This window comes from Phacochoerus africanus, chromosome 7, assembly GCF_016906955.1.
Source record: "Phacochoerus africanus isolate WHEZ1 chromosome 7, ROS_Pafr_v1, whole genome shotgun sequence".
Lineage (NCBI taxonomy): Eukaryota > Metazoa > Chordata > Mammalia > Artiodactyla > Suidae > Phacochoerus > Phacochoerus africanus.
The window spans coordinates 104,057,148-104,071,818 of record NC_062550.1 but is presented as its reverse complement, the minus strand read 5'-3'; the positions used below and the strand labels follow the sequence as shown (position 1 = coordinate 104,071,818).

The following is a 14,671-nucleotide window of genomic DNA, read 5'->3' as shown; positions in this document are numbered from 1 at the left end:
AAACAACTTGCCACGTTCAGTGCATAGAATAACACTTTGGTACAAATTTAAAACCAGCCTTTGTGCTGCTGTGTCGGATGATGCTCACTCGTGAAGGTGAGCAGTCCGTCTGGAACGCAGTTTCCTCGTCCCCGAGTCTCATGGTGATCGTCTCAGCTTTTCCCGTTGGCCTGCTGGAGTTAGGATAGTCTTGTAGCCTTTCTATGTACATATTTCAGTTCAATAATCCTACTTAGTTCAGCTAATTAGATTAATACATGAATATTAGTGTTTTCAGAATTTCAGTTGAGGCAGGGTGTCCAATTTGGCTGAAAACAGTTAATAAAGTTTCCTAGCCAAAATTAGGTTTGATTTTAAAAATGATTAGCTCTAGGAGATCAAATGAGTGACTAAAACTGAAGTTCAGTGTTTCCTCATTTAGCACTCTTTGATTCTTTCTGATAAATTATACTTCTTGTCTTTGTGGATATTTCTCTTTTGCGAAAAACCTGTTTTCTGTATTCTTTCTCACGTGAAATAAAAAATGAATCATCAGAACAGAATACATATGCCTAAAACAAGATGAGAATCAGTAAGAGAGTTTGTGCTCTCTGATTTGCTAAGGGAGAAATTTCTTAGCTCCATTCGGGTTTGTGACTATTTGATAAATTAAAAAGGTAAGCCTGAATTTGGAGAAAGAGCAATGCCGTATGTAAAATACATAAAAACAAGTCACGAATTATAGAATTGATGCACCCCTCCCCCCGTTCTTCAGGAAAGTTCTAACAGTTATTTTCTCGAGCATAAAGAGGAAAATGCCTCATCGCCTTCTAGATGGTTTTCCAAGCTGGGTTTCCTTTGCTGGTCAAAATGGAAGGTTGTTTCTAACAGAGCCATGGCCTTACACAAAGGCTCCCGAAGTCTTGTTCCCTCCCCATTCCCCTAAGGGTGACTGCGAAAGCTTGTTGAAGGAAAGCAATACGTTAACACATAAAATGATGATTCTTTTAGTTCTTCTCATCGATATCTTTGCACATAATAACCTGTGCACATGTACGTAGTTAATGCATCCAGGCTTACAGAAAAGCTCACCGAAGCCTGCGAAACAAGCATTTGAGGTCTCTGGTGAGTACTTAGTTCCATGCGAATTTGCAGTTGTCCTGTAATGGGTTGTTCAGGGGGAATTAACAGCCTCATGATGTCAGTATGCTGTCCCCGTAATCGCCTTTGAATGGATGCTCGTTACTGTGGAAGACACAGTGGATTTCTATTAATAGCGACTGATTGTTGCCCCACATTTAATTATATAGCATTTGATATGGAGCCCAACTAAAGTACAGAAATACCTGTGTGTGTGTGTATATATGTATACATATATACACATACACACATATATGTGTCTGTGTGTGTATATGTAGATATGATATCTATGTTATATGGGTAGGTAGGTAGGTAGCTCACTAGCTAGATATGCTTGTGGTTTTGTGCTTTATGAAAGAAATTCATCCTCGGTGGTATAAATCTCTCTACTACTAACAGAAAATTTAGAGTCTTTGTTCATTTGCAGGGAGGAGATCAGTTCACTATTTTCAAAGTTGTATGTTGTAAATGATCACAAAATGATTATTTATAAGATGTCTATAAATATAAACATAAACGTTTACAATGACATTTAATATTTCCAACGGTTCCCCTTTATAATGGGAAAAAAGGCAAGTACCTTATGGATGTTATTAACTTTCAGAAAAAGTAAGAAAACTTTGCTCTTCAAGCATGTTTGTGTATTCCTTACTATTTTTTCGAATCAAATCGATGGTGGTGTGCTTCCCCGAGAGCTCTGTCCGTAAAAACCTGAAAACTTTTGAGGGAAAGTTCGTCTTTGCCCACATGAATATTTTCCTTTATTTAGAATTTCAGGTTTTCTGCAGAGTCACTCTTACATATTGATTTAGAAATTGATACCATTTTATACAGTCACACATTTTTATGAGCCTTCTGCGCAGTGCATGATTTACGAATTTGCTCCCTGCTTACGGAAGCGTAGGTGCACACATGAGCTGGTAAGAAACTGTGATGTGTAAGTTGGAATTAGTAAGGGAGACGCGAAGTGACCTAAATGTATGTGGAGAGTGATTAGTTCCCGTGGCTTAGGTTATGAGAAGGTGCTCTGCAGTCCATCCATTTGTATTACCTTGGTCTTTGGTTACCCAAGTGAAATGTGTATTGGCAGCAGCAGATTTCTCCTGACTGACGTCCTCTCTTAATGCATTAATATTTAACACTCTTCGATGTGCGACTTCAATAGTACCTGATACTCTAAATTAAGAACTAATCTGTGGGAAATGCAAGAACAGATCAACTCCTTGTTAGGGGCGTTTTGCTAAAGAATCATCAGCACCCCTGAAGCATGAAACCCTTGTTTTCGATTGGAGTAATATAAACATTGAGTCACTCATGAAGGAAATGGGTCTGGCTAAGTTTAGTTTAGGAGCGTTGTATCTCTTTGATGCCTGATGCTGGGTAATAGATGAATTGTCGTTTACCAAGATGCTTTATCCTCACTGTAACTTCTCCATAGGATGATTGAAAATGTCTGGATTACTGACTGAATTTTGAGAAACAGAGGTGCTATAATATAATCATAATTTCAAAAGGGGAAACCACGGGAACGGTAAGTTTCCCCTTAGGACATGATCATGCGCAAAACACGCCAGAAGAGTTCATTGTCCTCCGTTGTGCAGTCACCAGATGAAACACTGGGCTGTTAGAGACCGTTTTCCGCACGAAGATGAGCTTTTCTAGAAAGCAGACGGCGCAAAGAAAGAACTGTCATGGTGTCCTTCGTAAGCATTTTACTTTTCTGATTTAATATGTTTTCCTTATGAGTGAATTACCTAGTACAAAAAAAAAATAAAATAAAATTGGGAAACTAAGTACAGTAAAATAGCAGACCTTCTTCCTTTGGAAGTTTCCACTTTGCTTTTCCCTTCCTCTCCTTTCTTTGCCCTTCCCTCTTCCTCTCTCTCCTGTTTACTATAAGCAGTGGTATTGGTTTAGAAATGATTATAACAGAAAAGCTTGGCATCCTGCTTCGTAATGTCATTTAATTCTAAGTATAAACACCTTACTCTTTTACGTGCTGTCTGTCAGTTAAATAAAGATAATGACAGCAAAGTCAGGGGGCTCAAACTCCACTGTAGTTTTCATAAGGGACAGCTTGAGGAAGGGTTTTGATCAAAAGGATGCATGATTCTTTCCACCTCCTGGCAGAATAAATCTGTGTGGTTCCTATCCGCAGATGCAGAGCTTCTCTTGAAATGTTTCAAATGTTGCCCCAGGAGTGATAAGTAATGGAAATGAGGTACTGACCACCGGCTTCAGTGGCCTTGGGTGATTTTGTTGTGTGTTTGGTTTCCATAACTTTAACGGAGGAGTGAAATTCTTCATAGACTTTCCAAATCCCTAAAGGAGGAATTTCAATGAGAAAATGGTAGCCTCCTGATGGTTTGAGACATTGGTGGCACTTGAAGTTATTGATCTTACTTTATCTGCCTTGAGCCATCTTTGCTGAGTTCTTATATCTAGGAGTAAGCACAGCATTCCTCTCCCTGCTTGATTGAACTGCTGCAGTTTTAATTGCAATTTTCAGTTCTGAAGTAGCTGTATTCTATATATAGCCTAAATCCTCCTCCTTTGAGGGGGAATCTGATAATTCTGGATTTATTAAAGTGGACCCACAGGCTCCAGTAAACTTCAATCATGCTGGTTCTTAAATCAAAATCATTGACTCTGAAGGCACACAGCCCTAATACCATATTATTAAAATGTGTCAAGGCTACTTGACCTGATAATCCTTATTTTTGCCCTGTTTGGCAGGATGTACTTCCTGAGGATATACAACTGGGACAAGAGTTTTTAGCCGCAAAAATTGCTTAGGCTGACCACATGCAGTCCTTATCTTTAGGTGTATCTGGAGAAGATCTGTTAGCCTAGAATTCTGTGGTGGTTGGTTGTTTTGGCCACCCCGACGGCATGGGGAAGCTCCTGGACCAGGAATAGAACCCTTGCCACAGCAGTGACTGAGTCGGTGCAGTGACAATGCCAGATCCTTAACCCACTGCACCACAAGGTAACTCATCGCCTAGGATTTTTTAAAGGCCACAATCCATTTTATTTACAAGAATCAAACCCCTAAAATGGAATAGTTCATTGTAGTTTAATAACAGTTTTCCTACCCAGAGTTGTTTATGGGAAATGATACAGTCGCAAATCCAGTACTGTCTCATTCCTCCTACGTAGACCAGTTGTGACACACTTAACCAGGGTTTGAAACCTGATAGTTACAGCGTCAAAGTTTAAGCCACTTTTTTTTTTTTTTTTTCTTGATCGTCTCTTCCTTGGTTCCCTTTGCGTTTACATGCATTCTGCTTTCAGGCATCTGAGCTGACTTATTGCAGAGGGGCTCCAGTCTGCCAGTCTGTAGTTCTGAATTTAGTCTCTTACAGGGAATTTCTTCATCCCTGGAATCCCTCACTAGGGGGTTTTATGACTTTTGTTATTTCTCCTTTTTTTTTTTTGAACTATGGTACCACTGTGTGCTAGATGGGCTTCGCTCTTCCAGCTTAAACATACCTAGCTTTTATGCCCCATGCCAAATCCTGCATGTTTTCCTGCAAAACGGCTTCCTAGGGTTCAGGGATAAAGGCCGACGACAAAGTGAGGAAAGGATCTCCTCGGTGACTTTATCTTGAGGACTGTCTTTAGTGACTAAAAAACTGTTCTCTGTGGTTTGGGTGCCAGTAGCCGCTCGTAGACAGTCCTTTGGTTTCAGATCTTGTAGTAGAGTATTTCTGTGGAGGAACAGATGCTGTCTTCCTAGCTTTTATGTTTTGACTGTCTGTCATTCTCTGATTCCTGGGTTTTACTTAATATTTCCTGAGCCCATCACGTTTGGGCTGTGCTGGTAGAATTTGGTGAAAGTACAGGCCTGCATTTTCAAAGACAAGGGTTGAACTTGACTTCAGAATACACCAGTGGAACTCAGAGGCCTGGGTTGGACTGAACCAGCAGTGGCAGTGCCATTGCTCCAGGAACTGGATTCTCAGGATATGTATACTCTATGCTGCTTTAATTCCAATAGTAGAATGCAGAGTCTTTAGTCATATGAATGAATCCCTGCTGTCAGAGGCTTTTTTGTTCTTCCCAACAGAAAGGTCAGAAGTAAATTCTTCTCTTTTTATAATTCATGGGAAAGAAATGTTGGACAGTTTGGCGAGAGGTTGTGATTGGGAAAAAGAGTTACCTGGACTCGGTGTCATCTCCGCAGGGTTCCTCTTGTGATGCGGATGGCATTCGTGGGTGAGAGAGGAAAGGAAGTCTTGATGGCGTCTTTGTTGCCTGGCAACAGAAGCACTTCTTTCTCATTGAGAGCAAGTCTTCATCAGTTTAAAGTGGGTAGTTTTTATTGAAAATTTGAGGAGCAGGAGCTTAAAGGTAAATTTCATGAATTTGGTTTGTGGAAGGAATAATCTGTTGTCAAATGTTAGCCGGGCTTGATAAGGCTTTCTCTTTTTGAAATGAATGAGTGTTAACAAATTGTTAACCCATCTGAAAGTGAATACCCCAAGTCAAGCAGCCGGCATTGAATCAGACATTTTCATCTTTGCAGCATTAGCATGTGGGAAGAACACCAAGGTGTTTTGTTTTTTCCAAATATGATTACTGTACGGGAAGTAGTTCAGATGTGTATAATTGCTTTTTAGAATCTATATTTTGCTCATTATTATATTAGTGGTAATATTTCGATAAGAGACTAAATACTAAGAAATTGATTCATAATATAAAGTAGATTTGGTCTTTGAAATATCATCCATTCTAATTCTCCTGCCCTTGACAAGAATCATATTTAATTCACTCTAGAAAGGTGAAAATATGCCATGTTTTTGTAGATCATTACAAGAAAAAAAAAAAGAGAGTTCCTAGACCCTCCCTTGACAAACCTTATTGTCTGGAAATTTGATTTTCCCCTGTTGTATGTAATTCTCTGCACTGTCCGCCCATTGACCCCATAAAATAGTGGTTCCCAATTCCTCTTTTGCTGTCAGTTCAGACTGGAAAACAACGGTTGACTATTCTCCTTGAAAAAGCAATGCGGGTAGTAAAAAAATGACGCCGAAACCCAATAAGACTGTTTAAATCCTGGTTTGGCTATGTTGTGGCTACTGGCACATCCTTAGTCTAGTGCACGTGCATTTCTCAGAGGCTTGTAGAAAGCTTGCAAGGAAGTGAAACGTGCATGGACAATACAGCAAATTCCTGGCCTATGGTAGCACTCAATAAATGCTTTTCCTTTCCTTCCCGTTCCACTCCTCTCCACGAATAACCCTTCTTGAATATAGAGGTCATCTTTAGCATCCTGGTCTGTAGATAGTCCACAGTCAAGAGAACTTAGAACCTAAGAGCTCAATTTATAACTGGAAATAGTGATCACAAGAGAATTCAATTTCTCCGAGTCAACTAGCTCGTTAAGATTGGAACCAGTCCTCTCACTCTTCTGTGTCGATCAGAGCCCTTTTCTTCACACATGTTGTGCCTTTATTAATTCAGCGTTTCTTATCTAATTCCACTGCAGGTTATTGATGAATTTCTCCAAGGTTAGAAGCAGTGTGCTGGTAGGAGAATAGGGTAAGACCAGTCCCACAGCTCGAATTCCTCGTCTGCTTCTAGTACCAAAAGTTCGGCTGCTTTGAATGAAGTATTTTAAACTGTAATCGTACCATCCCGTGAACGCCGAGATTAAATTGATTTTCTTTCACTGGCGTACATCTCACTGTTTCTGCTTTCTTTCCGCTACCACCATTCAAGTTATTTATAGCTCACAGCATAGATTTAGGGACGTAGAGAATGGTTTCTTTACAAATTGCTTCTGTGCCCATCATGAGGCTGTGATTAATATGGCTGGGCCACTGAATTGATTTCTTTCCAGGACTTTAGCTCTCTGCATGGGCCACCAACTTCTAAATGCCTATCGCTTAAATGCAGTGTTTCTAGAACCACAGTGGGAGCACGCTGGCAGATTTCCAGACCCAGTAAGAGCTCTTATTTATGGAACCGAACCTGCCATCCTGTTCTTCCTTGTAACCCTTCCTCACAAATCCTCTTCTTTCTGTGTGTCTTTCATCTGTGAGTCAAAGCCCTGGGGGTTGTCCTGGATTTCTCCCTCTTGCCCTGTCCCCACGTCCAAACAGTTAGCAAACCCTTTTGATTCGGAGTATAACTCCAACTTGGTCTCATGTGCAGCATCAGGTCCCCTGCACTGAACGGATTTCTTTCCCTGGGCTGGGATCCGCAGGTTAGGGCTCCATTTTGCAACTCAAGAGGTTTTTATAAAACACAGTTCTGAACAGTTGCCTCTGCCACAACCCCGAGTCCCCTGACATTCCCCGCATCATATTCAGATTACTTAATATGGCATGGAAGACACTTCATGATCGGTCTCTGCTAACCGCTCTCATTTTGGTCCTTATTACTGCTCTTAGGCCAGCCACCCCTTCCAAGCTTTGCTCTGCTAAATAAACAGCATTCAGTCCCTTGGCGGTCTAATTTCTCACCTTTGCATATGCTGCCTTTTCTGTTGAGTGTATCTTTTCATACTGAACACTTCCCCTTTTCCCAAAAGTCATGCATTCAGTAAATATTTACTGAAAGGCTGACCTTTGAATATCCTTCTTGGAATTAAGAAAAGATTGTTAACAGAATTAAAGCAGTAACGTTGTTTTCCCCTGTCTCGAGTCCCCTGTGTCTCTTGCTCCCTGGTTCATTCTGGGATTGCACTGTGTCATTTGCTTCCTCCGTTTTAAGAACCCTGACCTTAATAATGGGAACCAGAGCCTAAAATTACGTAAGGATATATGTACCACTCAGTGGACCTTTCCTGAGAGAAATGTCAGCGAGTGGACTGTGTCTGGTCCCGTGGTAAGTGCTTTGAGTATCTGTCTCTGGCTGTGAAGAACAACATTCCAAAACCCAGTGGCTTAAAACAACCACATCTCATGATTTTACAGTCGTGAACAGAGATCACCTGCCAGGGATCTTATGCTCTGAGTCCTGCTGACCGAGACAACTCAGGCAGTGATGTGTGGCGAAGCAGTTGGCCTGAAGGATCCACGATGGTTTCAGGCTCGTGCCTGGGTCTGGCGACAAGGCGGGACTCGGCCAGGACTCTTGTCTGGATGCCGTTGCCGGTGGTGTTTCTAGCTTGGGGGGCTCGGAGGGGTGGACCATCTTACGTGGACGTTCGTCGGTTCCTGAGACAGTGCTCAGGGTTTCTTAAGGCCTCTGCCTGGACACTGACAAGGCGTCACTTCCACTCTTTGCTGTAACTCACAGGCATCAAAAGGCAAATCCTATAAGCTTGGATTGTGACGATCCCTGTACAACTATACGTGTAATAAATTCATGGAGTGCTAATAAGAAGGCAACCCAAATTCAAGTAGAGTGGACACAGAACCCACCTGTTAGTTGAAGGAGTATCAGACAGCTGGCACCACCTTTAATCCACCACCTTGGAGGGCTTTCAAGGGTGTGGATGTAGCCTTTGAACTCTTCATTGTAATATTCCCTTTGCTCACCATTCAGAAATGGTTTGATACGTATCTTCCCAAGATGTATTTTTGCCCAATGCTTATTATTAATTAAAAATTTAATCCCACTGTGCATTTTGTTTTACTTTTATCTAAACAGTATTTTGTGAGAAATATTTCCTAGCACTGGACATTTTTCTGTGGTGTTGATTTGCTTTTTTTCATTAGTTTGTTTCTTTTGGCTTTTTAGGGTCTCACTGGCAGCACATGGAAGCTCCCAGGCTAGGAGTCGAATCGGAGCTGTAGCTGCTGGCCCACGCCACAGTCACAGCAATGTGATATCTGAGCCATGTCTGTAACCTGTACCACAGCTCATGGCAACACCCAGCCCCTGACCCACTGTGCGAGGCCAGGGATTGAACCTGCATTCTCATGGATACTCATTGGATTTGTTTCCACTGTGCCCCAGCGGGAACTCCCTTCTGTGGTGTTTGCATGGCTTTTCTTTACTCCTTAATATGGAATCATTCCTGTTTTTTGGACATCCTTTTAAACTGTAATGTAAACAATACTGTGATAAACATCTTTGATGCATAATATTTGTGAGCTTTCACAGATATCTCCTTGTATATATCCCTTCAACTGCAACAACAATTAAAGTTTATACACAACCTTTAAGAGTTTTCATAAGAATTGCCATCTTTAAGGCTTTTTTATAAGAACTGCCGAATCGCCTTTCAGAAATACTGTATCGATTTATAGGCACATTGTCACTTACATGACAAAATGATTGCCTTTTGTTTGCATGGACAGTCTGTCTCCCATCTACCACATGCAGACTTTTATTCAGTAATATAATCAACACCAGGCTCCAGTCTGTCTGTCAGGCTGGTGAATTCTCAGGTGAATTGGCTCCTGATGTCCAGGAAGCCACAGGACCCTATTGTTAAGCACCCATTCTAAAATAGGGTCTGCCTGGCCGTCATTTTCTCCCACGTGTCTCTCAAAATCCCAAATAAAATAAACCTGATCATGGAACCTGAATGGTGCTTACATTTTTTTTGTCTTTTTTTGGGGGCCACGCCCATGGCACATGGAAGTTCCCAGGCTGGGGTCCAATCACAGCTGTAGCCGCTGGCCTCCGCCACAGCCTCAGCAATACAGGATCTGAGCCATGTCTGCAGCCTACACCACAGCTCATGGCAACCAGATTCTTAGTCCACCGAGTTGGGCCAGGGATCAAACCTGAGTCCTCATGGTTACTAGTCGTGTTCATTATCACTGAGCCACAGTGGAAACTCCGATGCTTAAAAATCTAAGTAAATTCCCTTTGCATTGTGATTCATTAACCTCTTTGTTCAGAAGCCCTCACTAGTTTGCAACATCCCTCGAGCTAAAAACTGAAGGTCTTCCGAGGGCTTTGAAGTAGCCTGACGTGTTCCGTCTCCTCACTGCCTCTCCAACCTCATCTCCTATGAATACTTTTCTTATTTGTTCTGCTTCAGTCACATTGGCCGCCTCACTGTTCCTCAGATACTCCAGGAATAAACCTACCTCAGGACCTTTGCATGTGCGGTCACTTTCTCCTAGCTTCTTCATTCCTGGATATGTATGCGGCACACGTCCTCCCTTCTTTCCGATAGTTACTCAAAGGGCTCTTCTCAGGGAGGATTTTTATGGCCACATAACTTTGCATTGCAACCCTTTCTCATTACATCTCATTTCCTCTCTCTTTTCTTTATTTTCTGAGTGGTTGTTACTCTTGAGCATGCTGTTGTACTTTTGTATGTTGTTTTCCCAGTTAAAATGTGAGATCTGTGAGGGCAGGAATTATTGCTTTCATTTATTGCTTTAGCCCTAGTTCTCATGACAGCATCTAGCACATAATAGCTGCTCAACAAATATTTGCTCATAAGTGATATGTATCACTGTTGCTTCCACTTGCAAGTATGAGAGACTGGGCTTGTCCCAGGTCACAAGGGATGCAGTCTGGGTGCGTTTTATTTCCTTCGGATCCACTGTATTCTACATGATAACCTCATGGGTGGCACCCTTGTCTACACCATTCTTCTCCTCTGAAGGAATTATGCACACCAGGGGTGATGGTTTAAATTCTCTATGTTAGGCCTCAGTATTTTTCACCCCCAAAAATAATATTTATTTTTTTCCCTATTGGCTTATCGTTGGATTAAATGCAGTAGTATAAATGAAAAGCACTTAGCACATGGTACATGGCATAATTCACATTTGAAAAAAAAAAAAAAACAGGCATAATCGCTTTCCTTTTCTTCCTTTAAAGTTAGAAATTTTAAGGAAAATTCATTAGGTTGCTCATGCGTTTCTCACTAATGCAATAAGTTAGTAAAAAAATAGTTAAGTGTCTGTACTATCTTATAATGCAGTGGGAATATAAACATACCAGGGTAACATTCTTCACAGCCTCCAATTTCTTTCCGTCTTCTACCTGGTTCTCTCTTATCTAAGGAAATTTTTCTGGTGAAGTGCTGAGCAATGTCTTTCTAAGGTAGGACGTCTTTGTCACGATTTCTCCAAATGAGATGTCCAGTTCTCTTCTTCAAAGAAAACGTTCTGGTTTATTCATTGCAGTTATTTCCCAGCCAGAACGTGACATCTGGATTTCCTGTCTGCTGAGATGACTGCTAGCCAGTTAATTATAGCCTGGGCAGTGTGAAGTGAATATTTTTAGAACATCTTTGAAATGGGGCTCTGGAGTCCTTTGGAGTATGATTAAGCACTGCGGCATTCCTGGGGGCTTTCTCTAACCAGAAGCCTGTTGGGCACATGGACCCACTGGAGAGCCAAGGTGGCCGTGTTTGTGTGTGTGTGTGTGTGTGTGTGTGTAAACATCTGAATACGCGTCTGTGTGCATTCAGCACAGGCGGATCTGTTCTCGGGTCTCAGGATGGTCAGAGGTAGAAAGAGAGAAACTGCTACAGTCTCTCTCATTCCACTTTTGTCCTAACTGCGGCTACTTACTATGGAGTCTGAGGAATTAGTTTTTTTCTGACTGTGTCCTTAGCATGTTGCTACCATCAGTTCTTTTTTAATCCCCCAAATGAATATCAAAGTCAAGTCAACAAGATGCTCACATTACTAATGGTCAAAGTATAAACGTTTATTCTCGACGCTAACGGAATGGACCATCCTTTTCACTGCCCTTAAAATTCAGTCAAGATAATCGTATAGACGAATATGCTGTCCAGAGCTGTCTTACAGTTATAAACTATAACAAAAGAGCTGAAGGCTGGAAGATTATAAATAGGTAATCACTATGCAAAGGTACTTAAGAATCTCAGGAAGCAGGTACGTGTCATTTAGGCAATGTGTAATGACAGCGCTTCGCTTTCTTGTGTCTTCATTTGAGACCGGGTGCCATTCTTACTTCCCCTCCTCCCAGTCGTATAATAAGAACAGGGGTGCCAACATCTTTTATAAGCATCCGTATACAATGGAATATTACTCAGCCATAAAAAGAATGAGATAATACCGTCTGCAAGAACATGGATGAACCTAGAGATTGTCATGCTGAGTGAAGTAAGCCAGACAGAGAAAGACATCACACGATAGCACTTATGTGTGCATTCTAAAAACATGATACAGATGAACTTTTTTTTTTTAGCAAAACACGAATAAGCTCACAGACACAGAAAACAAACTTACGGTTACCAAAGGTGGGTGTGGCAAACCATGGGTCTGGGATTAAACCCTACACCCAACTCTACGTAAAATGGACAACCAACAAGAACCTACTAGATAGCATAGGAAACTATGCTCAGTATCTAATGGAAGAGAACATAAAAAATAAGTACAACTGAATCACTCTGCTGTACATGTGAAACGAACAGAACATCGTGAATCAACTATATTTCAACAAAAAAATTAAAAAGAAGACTCCGTACGGAGGCAAGATGAAGCAAGGTGAAGTTCGAGTTTTGTGGTGGTGGGTTTTTTGCTGTTTTTCTTTTAAGCAGCAGATGCGAGAACCATTGAAAGGTACTAGAGCCACCGGAAAGTACACTCGTAGATTCTAGAACCATCAGATGCCGCATTGTTGAGAGGCCTTTTGTGTTAAGAAATGCGGAGGGTTTGAACTTCAGATGAGAGTGTCCCTTCTGGTCAATGAATCTTGACAAGATAGATGTTAAAAATAGCAGATTGACTTCAGCAGCTGCTTCTCCCCAGGGCGGGAGGGGGGACAGCAGCATCCTGAAGGGGAAAACGCCCTCCCTGGTGTGTCCTGGCAGCTTCCGGTATTGTCAGCTTATTCCGTCTGAGATCTTCTTTCAGGCACCTCACTCTCCAGGGTTATTTCCTGTCATCATCACTGCTCTTGTCTCTCCTGCCGGTTTTGAAGGGTAGCTGAGATGAGGAAGGACTTAGACATTTTCCAAAAAGCAAAGGGAAAAATGCCGTGAAATTCCCAAACCTGTGGGTTTCTTCCTAGGCTTTGATGGCGCTGCAGGGAGAAAGCTCGTGGCTGATAGAATGCCATGTCGTGAATGAACTTCTACCTTTTCTGTCGTGGTAGGAAAATATCTGATCGTTCTTTGTTAAACAGGAGCGTCATCTGTTCGGATGACTTGCTGCTGCGCCTCAGAGGTGACCATCTGGCTTAGGACCTTAAGCAATGGACTGGGACTTAGGAACTGTTGTTTTAATGTCTAGGAGCCCCGCTTCTGTCATGGATGCCAGCTGAGCCACCATCCATGACGTGTGAATAATAAGCGGAACTGCTCTGGAATGTAGAGAACAGTCATAAATCCTTCCCATCATTCTGAAGTGATATAAATATGTGATAAGTTATGGTGGAGACCAGAGTGGAAGAAATATATTCTGAGTCCTTAGAAAGATAGATGTTTTGAATATTTTCGATGACTTTGGATCTGATTGGCCTGGCAATTAATTCCTTGAGTGTGGCGGTGTACCTTTATGTACGTAATATTAAGCCAGTGGTTCTGAAACAGTTTTCTATCAGTACCTTCCTATCCTGCCGCTCCACAGATACAGATCTCATATTTAAAATCTTCTGTTGGAGTTCCCACTGTGGCAGGTAGGTTAAGGATCCTGCATTGTGTCCATGGTGGCACAGGTTTGATCCCCAGCCCAGATCAGTGGGTTAAGGATTTGGCGTTGCTATGGTGTAGATCTTAGCTGCAGCTCTGATTCTGTCCCTGGCACGGGAACTTCCATATGCTGCAGGTGCAGCTAAAAAAAAAAAAAAAAAAAATTCTGGTACCTCCAAACTTGTATTTGCCAGTAATAACAAATGTATTTTTTTTTACCAAAAAATGCATCACTTACATAATTTATGGTTATCTGACTTTTATGACTTGAGACAGAGAAGACATATTTAACGTTTTTGTTAATCGATGCAGGCTAATTGTGGTTAAGTCTCTGGTCTTGAGGAAATAATCAGCATAGCCTAAGTAGCTTTCTTCTAGGTTTTGGGCCTTCAGAAATCCAGGAGCAACAGATTAAGAGCAATTTGATAAAGTATTCAGAAATTCAGTGGTAGATGCAAAGTCTCTAGGCAAATGTAGTTCTTAAAACATAAGAGTATGATACTGTTCATATATTTTAAAAAAATTTGTGTTACCTGTTCCAGAGAGGAAGCCGTAAATAACAAATAGCTTGCCTGTCTTTGTTCTTTACCCTGACCAAGTAACATGAGGTGAGTTAAAAGAAAGCATCTTTCCTAGAGAGTTTTTAACTTGAACGTGGCTTGTAAAATTCTCAGTCACATAATTCTCCACTCTTCAGGCCTGCTGATCTACAACTGAGAACATGAGAGAGGCCTTTCTTTTCTTTAAAAGAACCATTACTGGAGTTCCCGTCGTGGCGCAGTGGTTCACGAATCCGACTAGGAACCATGAGGTTGCGGGTTCGGTCCCTGCCCTTGCTCAGTGGGTTAAGGATCCGGCGTTGCTGTGAGCTGTGGTGTAGGTTGCAGACGCGGCTCGGATCCCGCGTTGCTGTGGCTCTGGCGTAGGCCGGTGGCTACAGCTCCGATTCGACCCCTAGCCTGGGAACCTCCATATGCCGCGGGAGCGGCCCAAGAAATAGCAACAACAACAACAACAACAAAAAAG

At 41.8% G+C, this 14,671-nt stretch overlaps 1 protein-coding gene across 2 annotated transcripts in view; it reads left to right on the top strand.

Annotated features, from left to right (window-relative positions):
- ACSS3 (acyl-CoA synthetase short chain family member 3) overlaps positions 1 to 14,671 on the top strand; it is a 148,987-nt gene that overhangs the window by 103,613 nt on the left and 30,703 nt on the right. The window lies entirely within an intron of this gene.